The following is a 9,085-nucleotide window of genomic DNA, read 5'->3' on the forward strand; positions in this document are numbered from 1 at the left end:
TTCCTCTTTTTCTTAGACTTTGTCAGGATTTGGGCAGGGAGCAGTTAGCTTCCCATTAGTATCTTTCTTTCTAAGATCTCATCAGTGAGAAGTATCATAATAGGATGGGAAGAATATTGGCCTGGGAGCTGAGATCTGTGGATTTGGGTTTCTGACTCACGTACAGTAACTGCTTTTAGCCGGCCACCATTCTTAGGTGTAAGGGGATGAAAACTCTTCAGTATATGTCTATGAATGAGAGTTGTTGTTTTTTAATGGGTACATTAGTAAGGAGAGTGTCTAAGATGTTGGTAAAAATACTGAAAAACGCTTCTTTCAAGCATGCATAAATTTGGTCTTCCCCAAGCAGAGGTGCATTCATTTGTTCATTCATTTTTTCATTCATTTCTTTGCTTAGTGTGATGCTCCTTAAGTTATTGAATATTCTTGGATTCAATTTATTTATCTATAGAATGGATGAGCTGCATAAATTGATACAGGCCCATCTCAGCATAAACTAGATGTGATACTAGGTCAGTCATTTCCTTATGTGTGAAATGGGGACAATCCCATTGGCTCCCTTTATGTCACAGTTAAGTAAGGATATAACGCACCTGGAAGCATTTTAAAAAGAATGGTTCTCAAAGCAATGTGAACAGGGGCGGTATGAACTCACGGTGTTAGTTTACCTTACCTCTCCTTTTATGCTTTAAGTGGCTGGAGGTCCTTCCGCAATAGATTTGAGACCATGTCCAACAGCCGCCTTGTTTTGCCTTTGCCCAGCACAAACGAAACCCTTCCATTAGCACACATACCATGGCGTTAAAAACCTCATGCTTCTTATTCCAGGCACGGTGTACAATTTATTTCAAGTCACATCTGATATAATAAAATTCTCAGATGGGAGTGTAATTTGGGAGTTTAAAAAAACATTTGTTCCAGGACTTGACCTGTATTGATTGCCTGGCCTCATTCTTTTCAGATAATATGAAGTATTTGGGGAGCATCTGCTATACTGCCTAGTGGTGCAGACTGGACACCCCCAAAGTGTATAGTCTTGTGTGTGGGAAACACACATTAGGAAAATGTTAGGAACAGAGAACAACGTAAGGTGCTTAGGAAATACATTGGATGTAACCTAGAGCACAGTGAATGAAACTAATAAAATGTTCAGAATATTATGCTTGTTTTTATTATCTACAACAAAGCAGTATGGTTGACAATACTCATGACTAAATCTGTGTGACATGATAAGAAGTAAAGATTGGGTAGATTATTTTATGCTGTGACAGTTGCTCAGAATTCTGCCATAGTAGTTTGGGCTGTAACCTTCTTGTACTGCTCTTTGGTTTTTTTTTTCTTGAGTTTCTAATTGTTTTATCATCCTCACAGAGAGAAGAAACATCTGTTTCTTCACCATTGTGCCAAGATACTCCAGCTTCTTAACTGTATTATTGGATATTCTTATTTTTACTGATTTCTTTCTAGGTCTGTCTTCCTGTTCTTATCTTACTATTTCTATGTATTCTACTCCTGGGTTCGTACTTCTAGGTTTTTTGGGGGATGGGGCGTGGCTCCATTCCTCTTTTTTGGGATGATTTTCATTTTTCTGTGGTTTATCCTCCAGTTTTTTTTTGTAGAGAGGGCATGAGAATGTCCTGGATTATTTCTGTGTCCTGACATAAATATTGATATATTGCTTTTAATTCTCAAGAAATCCTGGCTTGGATGATAAATTATATGGTCTAAAATTATGATAAATTTATGTCTAAAATTTATTTGCCTTTCGCATTGGCTTGTGGTTCATCTGGACATGGAAGTCTAGGGTCAAAAAAATTTCCCTTGGGTCTTGAAGTACTTAGCGTACTTGCTCGTTTTGCATCTTTGCTATTTGGGGATTATATGTATCCCTCTCCTACTCAGGACTAATGAGAGTAAGGGAAGGAGGTGTCTAGCATGGGCCACCTTGGCTTTGCTCAGGTCACTGATGCACAACCCTTTAAGGAGACCTGATGCATTACAACCAGATTTATACAAAATCAGCAGCATGGTGTGAGGGATTAAACTCTACAGAGCAGTTTGCCATAGATGCTTATTATCTGAATACCTTTAATATAAAACTCAGCCAAAAAAAGAGTAGTTTTAGCTATTTGTCATTTTAAAAAATGTAAGATAGCTTTTGAAAACGTCATCAATATTCAACAAATATTTTTGGAGTACCTGCTAGATGCCATGCCCTGCTGGGCTCTGAGTATATAATGGTGATCAGTGCTCTGAAAGAGAGGTTCATGACATTATCAAAGATTACACTAGGCACATTAAACTTGGAGAGGGCAGAGAGGCAGAAGCAGATGAGCTGAGATCTCAAATATGCACAGGGTTAATTAGGTGAAGAGGAGAGGGCAGAGTGTTCTGGGCACATAGCTTCTGAGACATGAGGGAAGAAAGTATCTGAAAGGGACAGAGAGAAGGACAGAGAGAAGAGGGTTTGTGGGCTGGAGGCTGGCAAGAGATAAAGCTGGACAGGCAGGGATGGGTAGGGCCTTATGGATCCAGGGGGAGGAGTTTATTCTCCATCTTAAGAGCAAAGGGGTAAGCCATTGGGAGGGTTTAAAGTAGGAGAGTCATTTAATTAAATGTGCATTAAACAAAACCACTCTGATCACCCTATGGGTTAGATGGGGAAAGGAGACCAGACTGTCGCTGTAGCTAGAGAGAGTGATGGCTTGGGTGGTGGCAGTGGAGGTGGGTGAGGAGAAGCCAGCTGAAGAAGTACTTAGCAGGTGTAGTTGACTGTATTGTTGGTTCCTCTATATAATTCCTCGCCCCTCTCTATAACCCCTTTTGTACTGGGCCCTGGTAGTACCCTTTCTCTGGGGGTGGGGCATTTCTTCTCCACCTCCTTACTTTGGGTTTGGGCTTGTGATGCACTTTGGTCAATAGAAGAAGTGCCAGTTCTAAGCTTAGTTAGCAAGAGGCATCAGGTATCCACCTGGTTTCTTGTGCCTCTGCATGAGGAAACATGCCCAGGCCAACTTGCTGGTCCTGGGAGAGAGGACAGGTCATGTGCAGCCAAGCCTAGCCTACACCAGCCTGGCCCAGCCAAGAGCAGCCCTGCCCAGCTGAGCGCAGTTGAGTCAGCCAACCTCCAGCTGCCCTATATATTTATGAGCATAAATGATTCTTGTGAGAATAAGTAGTTGAGATTTGAGTGGTTTGTTCCCCAGCATTTTTGCAGCAGAAGTTAACTGATACAGCAGGTAAAGTCAACAGAACTTGATAGATTGGGTGTAACAAATTTGTGGGAACATAACTAGAGTATAAAGGGAGGCTCACCTGTATTTCAAGGTCATTAGCCTCATACATGCTCAGGGCTATACTTAGGTGTGTCTGTGGTGGTTTCCTGTCCCTCACCTCTCTTTGTAATTCATGGCTTTTCCCGGAACCCAGTGAGGTAGGTCAGAATTCATGGTCCAAAAGAATTAATCTTCCCCCTTTTTTTCCTTCTCACTCTTTCCAGCAGCCTGCTCAGATTGCAGCAGAGTGTTGGGGCCGAGCAGTTCCCAGGTCCCTCAGTGGGGGGGGGGGCCTTCAAGCCCTAACACTCAGTGCATTCTTGTTAGTTGAAGTCCGTTTCTGCTCTAGCTGTGAAGATGGGATTTCACTGCAAGTGGGGAGACATGCGGGGCCAGGAATTTTTCTGGTCTTGACTGATTATTTAAAATATATTAGTTCTGATAAAATATTTAGCTTTTAAACAACAAATTTAATATAGGGAATTGTGTTTTATTTATTAATTGCAGTTGGAGGGAGATTGGTAGGAGTTGCGCTGAAGTGCACTGTTGTGATTTTGCAAAGTATAGTAATTACTGTAATATTTTGTTGAATTATTAATATCTACTATGCCTGCAGGAACATAAGCTTTTGCAGTCAAATTCATTTCAAGATTGCCTTTTGCCCCTCTGGTTCTGTTTTGTGTTTTCTTCTCTTTCGTGTGCACTTATGAATTTTTTAAGAAATGGAGTTGGAGGGGCAGGGTTGATTATATGGTGTGAAACACCATTGTCACACCCTGTAACTGAACATAGGTGGGCAGGAGAGAAAACCTGTGGTTCCTTGATGGTCTCTTGTCTCAGCCAAGAGACTGTTGCGGTACCAGACTGAGGGATGCTGAAAAGGGGCGTGTTTGGGAAGAAAGGACTCATCAATGTGCCTCTTCAGGAGCTGAGATGAAGAGAGAAAATGGTGGGGAGGCCATGTGTGTGCACGTCTCCGAGCATACAGCACTGATCTTTCCAGTAGGTGGAGTTGGCAGGTATTTGGGTGTATGTGTTGAAATGACACTAGCATCCCTTAGTAATTGTTCTCGGCAACCATTGCTTAGTGTCTGTTGTGTCCTCAGATAAGATCATTGTGGATGATGATGGTAATGATGATGATGTTGATGAAAGCTTAGGTGTGTGGATTGGCTCATGCTGTGGTAGGACTCCAGATCCATGCACAAGGCACATGTAGGAGTATCCTTTTGGTTGTGATTAAATGGACATTGGAAGACCAGCCTTCATACCACCATCTACCAGCTTTATGAAATGGCCCAAGTCAGTCCATAACTGAGACTCAAGTTTCCTTATCTGTTTCATGGTTGCAGGAATCAGAATGCAATCATATATTTGAAAGGGTGTTATAAACTATACATTTCTAAACATATTTAGGGGAATGCCTTTGCTGTTAAATCATAGGCGAAGTCGCTTGTACTCGTGGTGTGATTTTTTTGAGGGGAAGCAGGAAGTATTCTCTGCCTGATTTTTGTTTTTACTTTTGCTAGAAACTTCACAATTCAAGAGTTATCCCTTTGGGTTAAACATTATCCTCTCCAAGATCCTCTTAAAGTGTCAATAATGGAGAGACGGTATTTGGAGCTGGAAAGAACAAATAATGATCTAACCAGGTCCTTTTTCAGATGTGGAAAAGTGTGGCCAGGTGAGGTTGTGGCATGATCAAATTCACCAAGATGGCGGCAGCACCCACACCATTGTCCATGTCCCTGACTCCTAGTCCAGTGCTCTTCCTGCAACACCCTGAGGCTCCTCCGTTTCCATTAAGTTCTCAATACAGTCTAAGGCTTTCTCTTCCAGAAGGGAGCCTTGGGAAGAATGAATACATTTGGTGACTTTGGGGAGACATAGGGGAGGGGATGTTCTGGGCGGCATAGTTGTGCTTGGGTCAGTCAGGTGGACCTCACTCCTCCTCTGACTGGCTCTGTCACGTTGGGTGGGTTACTTTTCTGAAACCCAGCTCTCTCCTTTATAAACTGGGGTTATAATCCCTATTTTACATGGCTGTTGTGAGGATTTAGTGAACTTGAAAGGTTTGGCAAGGTTCCCACCCTGCCGGTGAAGGGTACTGGAAAGTGATTTGTAGATGGTAAGCGGTCGTGAAGACAAGCGTGGTTTATCTATCTCATAGTAGGTCTCCTCCTGAGACCCATTTTTCCTACTCTGAGGGTGTGTGTGAAGGGCAGACAGAGGGAAGTTGCACCATCCAACACCACCATTTCTCTTCTCCGGGGTGGGGGAGGAGGGGCCCGTAAGGTGTCCAGGGGAGGAAAGCCCTGCAATGTCCAGAGGGATGAGCCAAGACTTACCAATGGCCCCCCCCTTTCTCTTTAATCTCAGCACAGATCCAGCCCCTATTTAAATGTCCCTCCAAAAGGGTGTGGATGACAAGAGGTGAGAATGAGCATCTTTGAAGAACAGCAGGTGACTCTGAAGAGGCTGCAAAAGTGCTTGCATACCCATACTGCTCAGTTCTGTGTTCTTATGGGGCTCCTGTTCTGTGTTTAAGTTACCAGTGTGGTTTCCGGGAAACGAGCTTCAGGGGTGTGTGTGTGTGTGTGTGTGTGTGTGTGTGTGTGTGTGTGTGTTTAACTGAGAATTTATCTTGCTTTTAACAGGTCCACCCTGAATCCCTTGTGAACTGCTTCTTGTGAATTTATGGCAAATAAGGCAGGGCTTTAGCAATTGGCGAGAGGATGAAATTTTCTGAGACAGAAGGACACCTGAAACACCCCAGAGTCTGTGTCAACTCTCAGGCCTGGGGCTGGGCTAGTGTTTGCCTCAAAGTGAAGTAAAGAAAAGAAAGGGACCAGGGAAGTGTGTTCAGTTCCCCTTTCTGGTTCTTTGCCTCCTCTCTGCCCAGCACCCTCTACTGTCTTCCTTCTCCTCGCCCTGGGAAAATGTTCTAACATCAGTCCTGTAGTGCTTCAGTTCCCTTTCCTGAGGCCTTTGCATTTTATTGCCTACCCCCCCCCCCCCGCCCCGCCAGCTTTACTGAGGTATAATTGAAGAATACAAATTGCATATATTTAATGTGTACAATGTGATGTTTTGACACATGTATACATTGTGGAATGATTACCACAATCAAGCCAGCACATCACCTCATAGAGTTACCATATTTTTTTCTTTCTTTTTCTTTTTTTGGTGGAGAGAACATTTAAGATCTATTCTCTTAGCAGATTTCGAGTATGTAATATAGTATCATTAACTACAGTCACACTGATGGGCATTAGATATCCAGACCTTATTCATCCTGCATAATTGAAACTTTGCACTCTTTGACCAACCTCTCCCCTTTCTCCTACCTCCTAGCCCCTGACAACCTTCCTACTCTCACCTTGTGCGAATTTGACTTTTTGAAATTCTGCACGTGAGATCGCGCAGCATTTGTCTTTCTGCCCCCGCCTTACTTAGCATCATGTCCTCCAGGTTCATCCACATCATCACAAATGACAGGATTTCCTTCTTTTTTAAGGCTGGACAGTATTTCATTGTGGGTATATATATACCACGTTTCCTTTGTCCATTCGTCCTTTGATGGACACTTAGGTTGATGAAATATCATGTTGTGGATAATGCTGCAAAGAACATAGGAGTGCAGATATCTCTTTGAGGTACTGATTTCATTTCCATGGTACACCCAGAAGGCATTTTAGGGGTAGGGACTCCGGAAATCTCAGCCAGTCCCATTTGTCTAACTTGTCCACCTTCAGGGCTGGCAGCAGGAAGAGGGCGACAGCAGGAGGAGGGTACCCTCTAGCCAGAGATGCTTGTTTCCTTTCTGACCCCTCCCTAAGCCTCGGAACACCACTGGGATGTGAGAGTGAGGGCCGTGTCCAAAGGCTGGCTTCTATGTCTCTGGTGGCCATGCTTCTAATACTGGGTTTTCTTCGGTTAAGGAGGCAGGGAATTGGGGAGAGCTCTACTGTCTCCCCTGTCCCTCCTTAAATCTTATGTATTGATTTAAAAATATATATAACATAGTGGGGGATGGGGCGCCTGGGTGGCTCAGTCAGGTGAGTGTCTGATTCCTGATTTTGGCTCGGGTCATGATCCCAGGGTCATGGGATTGAGCCACAGTTCAGGTTTCTCCCTGAGTGTGGAGCCTGCTTAGGATTCTGTCTTTCTCCCCCTCTGCTGCTTTCCCTGCTTGCATGCTCTCTTTCTCTAAAATACACACACACACACACACACACACACACACACGTATGTATGTGTGTGTGTGTGTATAACACATAACATCTGCCATTTGAGCCACTTTGAAGTGGCATTGATTACACTCACATTGCTGAAAACCGTCACCACTGTCCCTCTCCTGAGCTTTCTCACTGACCAAACAGAAACTCTGTTTATGCATCAGTAACTTCCCATTGCTCTTAATTCTCTTTGTCAGCCTCTGAGCAGGTAAGGGGGCTTCCAGTTTGTTCCTCAATCCTGCCTTCTCCTGCCCCATCCCTAACGTCTCCCCCTCTTCTCCTTTCCTCCACCATAGGGGGCTGTGGTGTTGGGGGTGAGGAAAAGGCTTATCATATTCAGAGCTGAGAAATGGGCTGCATTTCAATCCCCCCTTCACATTCCATGTTCTTCATTTATGAAAATAATCACGCTTCTTGCACCCAGAGATCTGTGCCTTCTTCCACCCTCAACTTGTTCTCTTGGCATGGGGGCTGTAGGCCAGATCACTGACAGGCTGGCCGGGTATGTCCAGTGCAGTCTTGTACTTGGGACTTTGCCTCTGCTAAGCCTTTTTTTTTTTTTTTTAATTTTTTTTTTCAACGTTTATTTATTTTTGGGACAGAGAGAGACAGAGCATGAACGGGGGAGGGGCAGAGAGAGAGGGAGACACAGAATTGGAAACAGGCTCCAGGCTCTGAGCCATCAGCCCAGAGCCCAACGCGGGGCTCGAACTCACGGACCGCGAGATTGTGACCTGGCTGAAGTCGGACGCTTAACCGACTGCGCCACCCAGGCGCCCAAGCCTTTTTTTTTTTAATGGCAGACTTGTTTCTATGCAGCTGAGATAGGAAACAAACATACTCCATAGTTGAGTGGTTATCGCCTATACTCATTATTATCTTTGTCATTATACGTGGTGAATGATGATGAGCTATGCATTGTGGTGTGGGCACTTTTATGTGTTTACAAATAATATATATCATCCTGCAGTAGTTCAGAACATATTGTGAGCAACTTCCAAACTGTGCTTCAGTGCTGTGGCATATGCTGAGTAAAGAGCAATTCAGATTTGATCTGGTCTTTTGGGAACTTGAAATCTAAGATAAGTACATGTAAATAGAGAGAGATGGAAATGTTAAACCAACATTGGCACCCAAAATGAAGCCTTTGGGGGAGGCGATCTAATTCACTGAGGGTCTACTGTATGTCATGAGGGGGTGTTGGGAGTGTTGTACCTGCCGTCTCATTTCCCTCTGCCAATAAGCTACAAGTTGGGGCTTACAGGTGAGGAAACCATGATGAAGAGAGGTTGCATAGATTGCCAGGGTCACATGGCTAATAAGCTACAGAGTAGGTAATGAACTAGAACAACATGCCCTTTGGAAATGTCAGGTCGCTGAGTCTGCTATATTCAGGACCTAGAAAATCATGGGGTTGTAGAGTTTGGGTGTGGGGATGGGCTGAGAGAACCAGAGCGAATGGCTGGGTAGAGATGAGGAGATAGGCTTTTATTTCATTCTAGAATGATGCAATTTTGTAAAAACCATGGACAACATTTAATGTATTCTCCCTGTGTGCCAGGGGCTGACCTG

At 43.9% G+C, this 9,085-nt stretch overlaps 1 protein-coding gene across 1 annotated transcript in view; it reads left to right on the plus strand.

The window, feature by feature from the left end:
* The window catches only part of SORCS3 (sortilin related VPS10 domain containing receptor 3), a 591,280-nt gene that overhangs the window by 11,950 nt on the left and 570,245 nt on the right, over positions 1-9,085 (plus strand). The window lies entirely within an intron of this gene.

This window comes from Prionailurus bengalensis, chromosome D2, assembly GCF_016509475.1.
Source record: "Prionailurus bengalensis isolate Pbe53 chromosome D2, Fcat_Pben_1.1_paternal_pri, whole genome shotgun sequence".
NCBI lineage: Eukaryota > Metazoa > Chordata > Mammalia > Carnivora > Felidae > Prionailurus > Prionailurus bengalensis.